Genomic DNA, 12,432 nt, shown 5'->3' with positions numbered 1-12,432 from the left:
TGTAATGTGCTTATCTTGGCCTTGCTTTCCCAGCTGAGAGGCACAGTTAATTACTACAGCCACAGAGCATTTGCAGCAGTGGTTCTTAAACACCCTGCTGTCCTCAAAGGTGTGCAATCGGTTCGTTCTTGAAATGGCCACCTCAAATAACAAAGTTGGTAGAGATGCTCCAAATGCATTGTTGATCTTACTACGGGATTACGTATCACCCTTCCTACTTCAAATTTCAGGTTTTTAAACCAGGGACACAAAAACAGAAGATGAAAACAGAGCACTTGAATCTGAATTCCATGGTCCCATCAGAAAATGTGCTACGAATGAAGGATAGATAAAGGAAAGCTATTTATTTAGAAACCAGGGGACAAGATTGGTGCATGGATGAAGTTGTTTATTTTCTTATCTCTTTAAATTCACATCAGTGTTCTTTCAATTTATTTTTTTTTTTTTGGAATAAAAAAGGGATACATGTGTGTATCTTGTGGAGCAGAAGGGAAACATCTATGTTCCTTGACTGGAACTGTTTCAGACAGACTACATAACAAATAATCAGCATGTGCACTTCACTGGGGAAAAATGCAGTGTCACAGGGCTCCAGCGAGCAGAATCCAGGATCTTAACCACAACATCTACACAGCTACTGGGAACAGATGTGGCTGGCTGTCTTTTGAGGGTCAGACACAGAGCACTTGCCCTGTATAAGAACCTGGACGATAATAAATCCAACCTTGCAAACAGTGCTGAACAGCCTGAGCTTTCAGATACCTCTGTGTGAATGATGAGGGAAAAATAAAGTCCACATAATCCACAATGTTAAGCAGAAACAGCCTTATGGTAATCCTTAAACTATGAATTTCCAGAAGCTGTTTTAAAAACAAATTTGTACCACTAAATGTTTCCCTGTTCTTGTATTTCATATGTTTTTGTACAATTTAAGGAATTATGTAAAATACAAAGGGAGAGGACGAAGAAAAACAACCAAGCCTCCAAGTCCCTTTAACAAGGCAGTGGAGAAAGCAATCAGCCAGATTCATCATCTCCCATTCGTCCAATTTACACTTGCTGTAGGGCTGACCCTTGTAGCAAAGAAATGCCTGGCAGCTATCGTCCAGTCACGTTAGGCATTACGTTCCCTCCCCACAGACCACCAGTGGCCAATACATTGATTTTACAATCAGTCCAAAAGCAACATCTTTAACACCACACTGGATTATTGCCCCAGCTCTGACTCAGGGAACATTTCCTCTAACTCCTGTGTTTTCCTTGGAGACTTCTCCATCTAAACACTGATCGAGCTCAACCTGCTTTAGCTTTTGAAATATGACAAGGTAATAAATCACATCTGGGGGAGAGCGGGGCATCTGTGTTACTGTGGTTTAGCAGGAAGCCTGCCATACAGTGCATTGACAGCTCTCCTCAGGCAGACGTGTGCATGTCCAAATTGTGCCCTGAGGCCAATAGGCAGGTTCCTTCCCGTGTTCACGAGCCCTGGGGATGATGGGGAAGGGACACAAGTGGCAGGGACACAGATGCAGCAACAGGTTTTCAAGATTAGCCTGGATGTCACAGACTTCCCAAACAGGCCTTCGGCCTGTAGACACCATCCTCCATGGATAAGGCCTCGGTGACCTGCCCCGCAATCCTGCAGGCTGGAGGCAAGTAAGCAGCAAAGCCTGATGCTCAGCAACACTGCAGAGCAGCAGCAGACAACCCCATGAAGCAGTTCCCATGTTCAAAGACACTCCAGCAGCTCCACCAGCTGCCCACCCCACGTAAGCCAGCATGTGTTGTGCTCCTCACAGCAGCTCTCAGACCACGACATTCATTGGGAAATAAGAAACTTTGGAGACTTGGAGCCAAACAGCAAGCCAGTGGGTGATCTTTAGAGACTTCTATCCTGCAGACAAGAAATACCAGGCAAAGTTGTGTCCTACAGCTGCTTCACTGCCAGGCTCATCGCAGCAGGGCCTGGGACTCGGTGTCTAGGTGGTGGGCCCTGCTCAGCAGGCCAGCTCTCTGCCACCAGGAGGAATCCTCTTCTAGGCATTTGCAGCCTGCACACAGCTGCTGCAAGTTTCAAGGGAAATCTGGCCCTCTGCTGCCAGCAGCAATTTGTGCACATTTGCAGGTGTGACATGTTTGCTTCACATGACCTCTGGGAAGGCAAAAGCATTGCCTGGAAAGTGTGTCAGTGATACCACTTAGCACTTAGATTTTTGACTTCAAAGTGTTCTACCAACATTAATGAAGTGAGCTTAAAAATTAGAGCTGAAAACACCCTAATAACATGGAAATGTTGCCCTGGAATGAGAATATAAACAAGAAGACAAGGATGCCATTATTAAAATGAAGAGGGTTTTTTCCTTTCCTTTCCTTTTTTTTTTTTTTTTTTTCTTAATGAGATGGTTTTGCCCAATCTATTTGAAATCTAGCTCATCTGTTAAGCTCAGCCCCCCCGGCCATTTTTTGATAGTACTGTGCTGTGAAATATAGCAATTTGGGATGTAAAATTTCAGCTCCTGTGACCCTGCTGGCCTGGGAGAATATAGTACTCCATTTAGAGAGATTTTAAATTACTTCACTTATAACTCCAGACTATTTTTCAAGCTATGTAAATGTACGGTACAGAGTCCCTCAAAGAAAGCTTCAGACCCTGCTTTGAAGCCCTGAGACTGAGAGACACAGCTGGGGTTTCTTCAGGAGCTTTGGACAGTCAGAGGTGCAGTTTTCATCAGAAAGCACCGTCAGGACACACATAACTGTGAGCAGAACAGATTGGTTTGAACAAAGCAGGCAAAATTGCCAAATACAGGCATCTCTTAAGCAAGACTCCCATTGCTTTTAATGGGGTTAGGGTTTTGCCTGCTAGAATGAATTCCCAGCTCTACGCTGAATTTGCTGTTATAGAAATCCCTTAATCTCTCTGTGGTCCCTTCCCTCTGTGCTCTTTGCTATCTCCTCATCTGCAGATAAGGATGATACTAATGTCTGCCTCCATGGGTGTTATGAAAACTAATTAACTGAGCTTTCAGGGAAACTTCAACAGAAAAGGCAAATTTCTCATGTGATGATGATGCAAATACATTCACGCGTATTTCCCCTCTGTAAAGAAGTAGATTTTGTGTGCATAGAGACACAGATATATATATAAACCCTACCTAACACCTGCCACACCTTTCTCTACATCAAGGCTCTTTTCTTTGCCTTATGTTTCTGTTACAATCCTGCTATTTTTAAATGCTGGGCTTTATTCCAAGGCAGTGTGGGAATGGCAGGTAGGTAGCTGTTAAAAAAAAATAAAAATAAAAATAAAAAAAGAATGAAGGAAGAAAAAAGGAAGGAAGGAAAGAAGGAAGGAAGGCAGGCAGGCAGGCAGAGCATTTCCCTTCTCTTTTTTAATATCATTTTTGTTCTATAACCATTGTCCCTGCCAGTCAAAAAAGCTGCTTGGTTTTTAATGAAAAATCTGAGCACCAACAAATTGCAACCCTCCTTTTCAACACAGACATGCCCTTTGAATTCAATTATGCCTCAGGCAATGCATTATAGCAGACACGCGATAAGTGACACCAAAATCTTACAACAAACACAGCAAAAAATCTCTCAGTGGGCAAAAATAACTCGGAGCCAGGTTTCCTCTTTGGGTACCAGCATCTGTCTGCTTTATCCCACCTGGGCCCCACTGATGCCAGGAGAGCTGAACCCTTTTTGAGCCCCCACGGGTCCCATCACTGCATGTCCCTTGGTCCCCTGCTCTGGAAGGCGTGCGGGACAACGTTAACCCTGAGGAAAGGTGGAGGACCTGCTCTGGGGCAGGGACGTTCCTGGTGGGGTCACTTGGAGCACCCAGCAGGAGCCGAGAGGAGCACGAAGGAAGCAGAGGAGTTTGGGAGGGCTCCTTTCCTCCCAGGGTAATTTCTCACAAGCTGTGTCAACTATCTGCAGTTAGACAAATACTTGAAATGTCAACATTTCCCATTTCGGTGGGGAGAGGCAGCACCCGTTACCTTTGGTTTTGTTGTCCTGGGAGCTGCAACAGCCAGTAAGAGGAGCCTGCCTGGGATTTTTCTGAATGTTTGCAGAAGAAAATTTCTTTGGAAAACAAACACACATGGCCCTGCTGTAACGCAGCACCGGGGTCAAGCTCTGTCCTTTTGCCTACTCCTGGATGCTAATATGGGATAATGCAGTGCCCCTGTGTTATTTTGAGCCTCTGTGGTGGCCAGTGACTCCCAAGCAGCAGCAACTCTGGCGGTGCACAGTGAATGCACCTGTGAATTACCTGGGTGCAAAGCATTTGTATGTATCAGGAGACAACAGTCAATGATGCCTTCTGGTTGCTGGCGGGCAAATATCAAGACAAATTCCATCTAACCTCGAAAGTCATACTGCTATAACCACAAAATGAAGCAATTGCGATCCTGCCTGGGAGACTCATTCTCTCAAAGTGGTTGCATTTGACCTGATCTCTGCCTTTCATCCCTTTTCTCTGCTGTACAGGTAGCTTGGCTCACTGGCTTTATAAGAGAAGAGAAATTTTCTCATTGTAAACCAGATATAGCTGTTCACATCTGAAAACCCTTGCTTATATCAGGGAACTGGTTCCTTTTAGTGTACAGCTGTCATAAGCTTCTGCAGCAACTGTTTTCATTGAAGTTTTAAAGGCGAGAGGCAGATAGTGCTTTACAGAAGAGAGGGCTGGGATGCGCAAACAAGTTATTGGGGTTTAATGTGTTTCTGTGCAGCAGCTGAGCCACACAAGCCAGCTGAGTTCACACCTTCAGCTTGTGGTAAACAGAGGATTTCAGCTACACACGTCACCACAACCTGCTAAGGTTTCTGGCCAGGTATTCACAATAAATCATTCACTTTCTTGAGCACAGCAACTCCATCACATAACCGAGTCCTCCAGATACTTAAAGGTTTAATTCCTTATTTCACCACTAGCTTGCCTTGCAACCAAGGGTCATACTACCTCTTTACGCTTCAAACTTCAGCTGTAAAATGGATGTAACAGGAATGCTCAGTCAAAAGGGTGTTGTAAAGGACAAATGCAATAAAGCCTGGGAGGTGTGGAGATATCCCGGACACCTCAGCTGGTCTGAGGGATGTTTTACACACACCTTTCTGCAAAGAGGAATAAGAATAGCCCTGCTTTGCTTTTGGTCGTTCACAGTGCTCCTCACTATTTATACAGCTGTGGAGCTGACAAATATTTTAGAGTCTTCTCTTTTGCTGCAGTAAATAGAAGTCAACAGGGCTGTGTTGCTCTATGGGAACCAAAGATCCAGCCCGCTACGCTGCTTGTTTTAATGAGAACCTGCAAGTCACAATTCTTGTACCAAAATATTTCTGATTATCTCCTTTGAAAGATGAAATTTTGGGAGCTGCTGTCATATATCCCACATAAACAATATGAAGATAACATCAAACATTTGAAAAATGTGCAAGTACACCAAATGGAAATCTGGTGATTTATCAGGCTTTAATCAGTTCAATATAATTCCATGAATTTTGCACCTGAAGGTCTCAGATTGCCGTCCCGGTTACCTGTACTAAAGCTCGCTTCTGGCAAACGATAATTAATTCTTAAATCTCAGAAGCGTCTGAGTTTCAGAGCTCCCAGAGCACATTTGTATGAAGATTAGACATTGTTTCTTTTCTCCTGTTCTCTTTGAAGTCTTCCCTTTAAAGATTGCAGCTTGCTGTTCAGGCTGCAGAGAGCTTCTCCTGACAGAGACCGCTTTTCCCTGCGCTCACGGAGGCTTTGGGTCTGACGCTGCGCTCCCTTACTCCACTGAAACATACAGAGAGATGCCAGCACCGCCTCGCTGCTGGCAGGGAGAAGAATCGAGCCCTTTGCCAAGCGCGTCAAGTGAATTGCTCACCCCCTGTGGGGGAAATTTACCACATAACAACGCAGTAATTGATATTGATGGTGCGCGTTGTTCGCATTTCATTTTTTCAGACGCTTGTTTTCAGGGTTGTGAGAAGTCGGGTTGCGGTGATCAAAGGTCGAAGCCTTAAGTTCCCTGTAAAACAAGTTCCTCGGGGCTATGCTTAATGTGAAAAGAAATTAGCGGTGAGATTTATAACAGGCACATAACTAAGCTAAAACAGACCAAAGAGGCTAAATTACAAGAGTGAGACACTTCTTATTTACATCCCTGTAAACTGTAAGCAATTGCTCTGATGCTAAACAAACGACCTCCTCCCTGGTTTTAGATGGAGTAGGAAGAATCTGGTCCATAACAAACGCAGCTGAACTCTGCTTTCACACCTTAGATGAACTTCTTACTTCTCTCTCTTCAAGCTCTGTTCTTCTTGATCTTGTCATGAAAGAATATTTTGCAGCTTCTTTTCTAATGGGAAAAAAAAAATTGTGCAGTCAAGGAGAAGTGTTTTTGTTTTTTTGTATTCTGGGGAACTTTTTTTTTAATGTCAGATCATTATAGGTGGAAGAAAGGAATGGAAAGGAAAGATTCCTATTATCCAGTTTTTGTTGTTGTTTATTATTATTATTATTTATTTTCCAGTTTCATACATAAAATAGAATAGTTCATTTGGAAGGGACCTACAAATATTATCTAGTCCAACTGCCTGACCTCTTCAGGACTAACCAGAAGTTAAAGTGTATCACTGAGGGCATTGTCCAAGTGCCTTCTGAACATGACAGGGATTAGGCAATAAACACCTCACTAGCAAATCTGTTCCAAATTTTGACCACCCTCACATTAAAGAAGTTTTTCCCAGTGTCCAGGCTGAGCCTCCCTGGCACAGCTTTGTGCTGTTCCTGTGTGTCCTATCATCAATTACCAGGGAAAGCAGCCAGCACCCCCCTCTCTGCTTCCCTTCCTCAGGAAGTTGTAGAGAGCAGAGAGGTCACCTCTTGGTCTTTTCTTCTCCAGACCTGAAACCCAAATGCCCTCAGCCTCTCCTCACAGCACGTGCATTCCTGCCCTGTACCAGCTTTGTTGCCCACCTCTGGATACTTTCAAGGACCTTAACATCCTCTTAATATTTTGGATAAACTACCCCCATTAGTGAGAAAAAAATAAAAATAAAAAATGAAATAGGCTGACACCTTTATAATTCAGAAATCATAAGGCTGATTCGATAACATATATAGCCGGGCTCCAGGGTCATAGTGTTAAACAGCACAACTTTGCACATATTCCCATGGCTGCCACTACTCTCAGCTGTGCTCCCTCAGTGGCCACTTACCCTCCATGACATCTGTGAGGAAGTCACTGCAGAGGTAAATAAAGGTTGCGCCATCCAGATGAATCCTTGTAGATTAAATTTCTACTCAATGTAATCACAGTAAAGTCCTAAAACACTGGGAAACAACAAGCAATGTTTTACAGTGTGGCCAAAACTGACACCTTACAGTCGGCATCAACAGGGTTTTAGCCAAATCACTGCAAGTCACTGCAGAAGCCTTCACAGTGACCTTACATGGCTCTATGTTCAGTGATACAAGTGGTGCTTAATTCACAAAGCGTCTTGCTCATTAGCAGATATCTTTAAAAGAATGTTATCATTAAATCTCTGTTAGATGCAAGGAAGTAGAAGTGCCAGACAATTGAAGTGCTTTGCTCAAGTCATCAGGACCAGTGATAGAATCCGCAGTGGAGCGTGGAGTCCTCACACATCCTATCTTTGAAACATCCCTTATGTTATATTGCTTCACAATTTACTTTCCTAACAGATCAAGTCTTTCTCAGTCCTTCTAAGCACTCTTGAGTGTTTGAGTGTATCATTTCATAACACACAACCTGGTGAAGAAAATCTTCCACCTCCTGTGAGTCTTTTTCTTTCCTTTTTTTTTTCCCCCCTCCCCAAAATTCAACACACAGACCTGAAATTTCTTGAAAATTATGGTCCAGGCACCACAACCCTCCACCACCCACCTTGAGCATGCACAGCACCATCCCATGGTGGCCCAGGGGCCACCGTCCAGATGAAAAAGAGCCAGGAGAGGAGGTTTATAGCTGAATGCCTTTGCCCAAGGGAAAGCAGGCCAAAGAATACAAAATGTCGGCAGAGGGCATGTTGCCCTTGATTGAGTGGAGAAGGGCCCCCGCTGGCTGGAAACCCAGAATTACAACAACAACAAGAAAATTAGTAAGGCTTGCCAGCTGGGGAGAGACATCTGGCTAGTGATCAGAGGGGCCTGTGAGTCAATTAATCCATCTCTGAGCTGGATTAGCACATTGAAACATGCTTCCCTTCACTGCTGCAGAGGGACCTGTTGAATGAGCTGTAAAGATGAATGGAACTAAAGAAATTTCATTTAGATAAAGAAAAATGGCTCTGAAGTAGCGGGTGGGTGGTTTTTACATGTGCTAAAAGAATTAAGCACAGCTCAGAGAATTTAGGGCATGGAGCAGCCATTTGGATATAAAAGCTCTTAAATTTAATATATGCTGATTTTAAAGTTAGTATCTAGATATCTTTCTGTTTTTTTTCATATTTGTAGCATACCCAGGATGGTAGATACTGCAAACAGAGATTAGGATAAATAACTCTTCCAGTCCATTCTTCCCCAGCTTTGTGTATTTCTGCAGGAGCTACTCCTGCTCTCTTTTGCTATTAAGAGGAAAGGCTGTTGCTCAAGGACATCATCCCACATTTAGCCCTGAAGAAACTGAGACTCAGTTTCCACCTTCTCTGTCTTTGCAGATCAGATCATGGTCTCCTGAGATGCTTTTCAGATCATCAGAGATCAGATCATCAGAGATAGGACTTGACGGAACCTCTTTGGTCACTGAGTTCAGTTCCTTCTGTCAAGAGCCATCGGGCCCTTAGCTCCCTCTTCAATTTTGACCTTTTTTTTTTTTTTTTTGGCTATTATTCCTGCTGTCAGAAGGCTTTTCCAAAACCTCATTCCTTTACTGTTTAGAATCTTCTTCATAATTTCTAATCTCTGTTTAATCAGACCCAGATAGTACTCACGTGTTCTTGTACCAGAAATATCTTTAAAGTCTGTTCTCCCTCCTGAGTAGTCAGCCCCCTGAGATGTAGAGAGGGCTATCAAAAACTTCAGCTTTTCTTTTACTTATCTAAATAACTGAAGCCACATTACTCTCCTCCCTTAAACCAGGCTCACCAGTCTCCTGATTATTGTACTTGCCTTTTTCTGCACCTATTCCTATTAGATTTTTTTTCATATTTATACACAGGTTATGCGCAAGCTTAAAATATCTTGTGCAATGGCACCAGCATCCCTTTGCATCTACAGAAAATACCCTCTCTGTCTATACCCAAGAATTTGCATTCATCGATTTCTTTGCTTCATGTACCCAGTCTCCTCTGTTGTTTTCAGCTAAGAAGCTTTCAGCTTGTGGAAAACATGAAGAATTTTTCTAGCACCTGGAAGATTAACACTGAAAGCCTCTTAGGAAGAGATGCATGACAGTGTTTTCATCCAGGAGAGGATGCCCAAGAACAATCTTGATGCAGCTATCAGCAAAGCAAATTCAGTACTACGATACAGAAGGCAAGATTGCTCCAGCAGAGGACTGTCTTTCTGTATTACTAATAAGCTAAACAGTGCCAGTGAAATGACCTAGATGATATAAGCTGGCTGCCCATACAGAAAAATTGGAATGGTCCATGGCATGGTTCTGATAACAGTCACTGAGTTCTCTTGGGATATTCACTGTCCTAAATAATTCCTAGACTTAGCTCAGGACTTGGCAAATGGTGGAGACCATTCACCACAAGTATTTTTCAATGTGGGCACCCTGTTTTAGTGGCTGAGAGAGGCTAGCTGTATGGGGATGCACCACTGTATGCCTACTGATCTCATTGCCTCAGAACTTCCCCAGATAAATTTAATTTATGAGACTAGACATAGTTATTGATGCTAGCGTACAGCTCCTCATCTGAAGGACCGATGGCACACAGTTCTGATCATCTGTATTCATGTCAGAGGAGCTCTAATGTTGCAACTATAGCTCTTAAGCACAGAGTGACAGAGCATCCACCTGAATGTGATCATCCATATCACTTAATTGCTAACAGAGGCCCTGGCCCTTGAGTTTTTGCCAAGAAAACTTTCCCAGGACAACTCCTGGAAAGGGGCTAGAGACAGCAGCGTTCACAACAGACTGCTGGGATGTGACCATCCAGTTCTGGAGTGCCAGAGATTTTGGCTGTAAGGGCACAGCACAGCTATGCCAGGTGACATCCTGTCCAGAGAATGGTTCCTGACCCATCCTATTTGCTAATATATTTGCAGTCAAACTAGATCAAATGCAGAAAAGGTCTATTTGGTTGTTCAAGGGAATGCAGAATTAATTCCATGAAAGAAGGTAAAAGAGATTTTGAATGCTTTTGAAAATTCCCCTTTATACTCAAAGACAGTTTTATGTACAGAAACTGTACATAGCCCCTGGGAATTTGGTCCTGGATTCCTTTAACTGGAACATCCCAAATGACTTCAGCTGTCACAGGCCATGTTATCTGAGAGACAGTGAGCTTTGACACAATATTCACCTTCAAACGGATGCATTGCTTCTCTGGGAGGCGATGACAATTGTTGAGCATTATTTCCTTCCCAATAAATATGAAAACTCCACAGGCAGCAGTCAAAAGAAATTTACTCTCCTTCAAGACATTTCATATGAATGCCATTCTTTCCTCTATCCCTCTGCTGTTTCCTGTCTCAAGGAGAGTGCCAACATGGATAAATTCAGGGCTTATCCCTCTGAAATATAAAGTGGCCTAGAGTAATGAAAGACCAAACCCACAAACATCTGTATATAACCAGGGTCATATCAGGTTTGCAGATATCCGGTCCCTGTTGCTACTGTGTCACTAAGTGTTCATCGCCAGCTATTGACTCTTATCCAAAACAGATGACGAGGGAAGGATTTGTTCTCTGGATGTTTGTATAAAGCCTAATGCAGTGAGTGTTTTGCCAGGTTAGGACTCCAACTTTAAGTTACATCAGGCTTAAACCACAGTATTTCTGATAGATTCAGGTATTTTGTCTGTGGAGTCAGGGAATGGCTGAGGAGCACCTACCTGCCTTTTCTTTAAGTGCAAAAGAAAGACTCAAACCTGGTCTCCAGTTTGGGACATATTCAGCTGCAGGCACTCCCACCAGTACAGAGCCAGTCTGGCCTCTTTTCTGAGAGTCCTGATTTTTGCTGTGTGTATGTGCAGTGACATGTTGCGCACTGTGAACCAGGAGCCAGTGACCTAGGAGTTTTGTTACAGGTACTTCTCAAACATGTTTATTTATCCTCTTTCATACTTACACTCAAAATTCTCAAATCAGTGCAGAACAAGCTAGCAGGAAGTGTTAAGCAACATATCAGAATGCAAAAAGAGTCTTCTCTTCCCAAACCACTAGCCACTATTATTAGCTAGCATCTCACACAAGCCTACAAACCCCAGGTGCCAAATATTTCCAATTTTTACAATTTTGAGATATCTGTATATTCCTCGATTCATTCATTTTGTGGTTGTGCTCAATCAGTGTATGTTCTAAGACCTTTTGAATAATAAATCACAAAAGCAATCTAGTAAAACAGGTGATCATAAATAGATATATATGCTTGAAAGCAAGATAGAAATTTAACAAGAAATACAAGGTAGATATGAATAGAACAACATCCGAGTTTATGAGCTTTTCTTTGCCTTTATAAATATAGCCCAGCTTAGCCTCACAGCCCATCACTGGGATGAAAGCACTCCAACTAGTCTCAAATCACCAGTGGGGAATATGGGACTTAGAGGGATGAAGAAATGTCCCTACAGTCACACTTGGTACAGAACCGTGAATTCAGCTGAGATTTCCTGCTCATCAGCTCATAAGTTAACAATGATGAGAGAAGAGAGTGAATTAGGACTGCTCTAGGAGCATGAAATAGCTCTAAATGTCCCTTGGCAGCCATCAGACTATCCATGTTCCTTCAGTACAGCACAGCAAGATGACCAAGGAAATATAAATACAATCGAGATCATTTTCACCCATCTACCCTCTGTCAGCTGTAACCATACAGGTGTTCACCCACAGCAATGGCCCTCTCAGAAATAGAAAGCCCCTTATTCAAGAAAGAAAGGCCAAAAAAAATGTTTCAAACCTACCTGCAAAATGTCCTGACCTTACACGCGTGTGTAAGGGGGGCTCGGTATTATAAAAATAAAGTGTTGTTAAAGCAGAGATTATTAGCTTGTTTACCACCATGTCCACATGAAACTGTGGGAATAATAAGGAAGTATTTAAAACAGATTGCCTGCCTCATTCAGATGTCTCAAGGAGCTGATCCAAAGTATTTTAATGACACCCAGGAACTCTAAAAGGCACTGGAGCAGGCCCATCAATTTATAGAGCTAGTAGGAGCCGAGCTGTTAGTGCCTTTGCATGACATCCTGTAAGAGAAAACGCTGGCATTTGGCTTACTCAGGAGAGATTTCACC

At 43.0% G+C, this 12,432-nt stretch overlaps 1 protein-coding gene and 1 long non-coding RNA gene across 7 annotated transcripts in view; one reads left to right on the top strand and one right to left on the bottom strand.

The window, feature by feature from the left end:
- Positions 1-12,432, top strand: part of GRM3 (glutamate metabotropic receptor 3) — a 105,869-nt gene that overhangs the window by 26,799 nt on the left and 66,638 nt on the right. The window lies entirely within an intron of this gene.
- LOC106035554 (uncharacterized) lies at positions 4,569-11,281 on the bottom strand. The gene is made up of 3 exons (XR_001206849.3): positions 7,911-11,281; positions 7,222-7,336; positions 4,569-6,359 (listed from the first exon to the last, which is right to left on the bottom strand). It is a non-coding gene; the product is annotated as an uncharacterized lncRNA (long non-coding RNA).

Source organism: Anser cygnoides, chromosome 1 (genome assembly GCF_040182565.1).
Source record: "Anser cygnoides isolate HZ-2024a breed goose chromosome 1, Taihu_goose_T2T_genome, whole genome shotgun sequence".
Lineage (NCBI taxonomy): Eukaryota > Metazoa > Chordata > Aves > Anseriformes > Anatidae > Anser > Anser cygnoides.
Note: the sequence above shows the minus strand (reverse complement) of the source record. Positions and strands in the feature narration are given on the sequence as shown.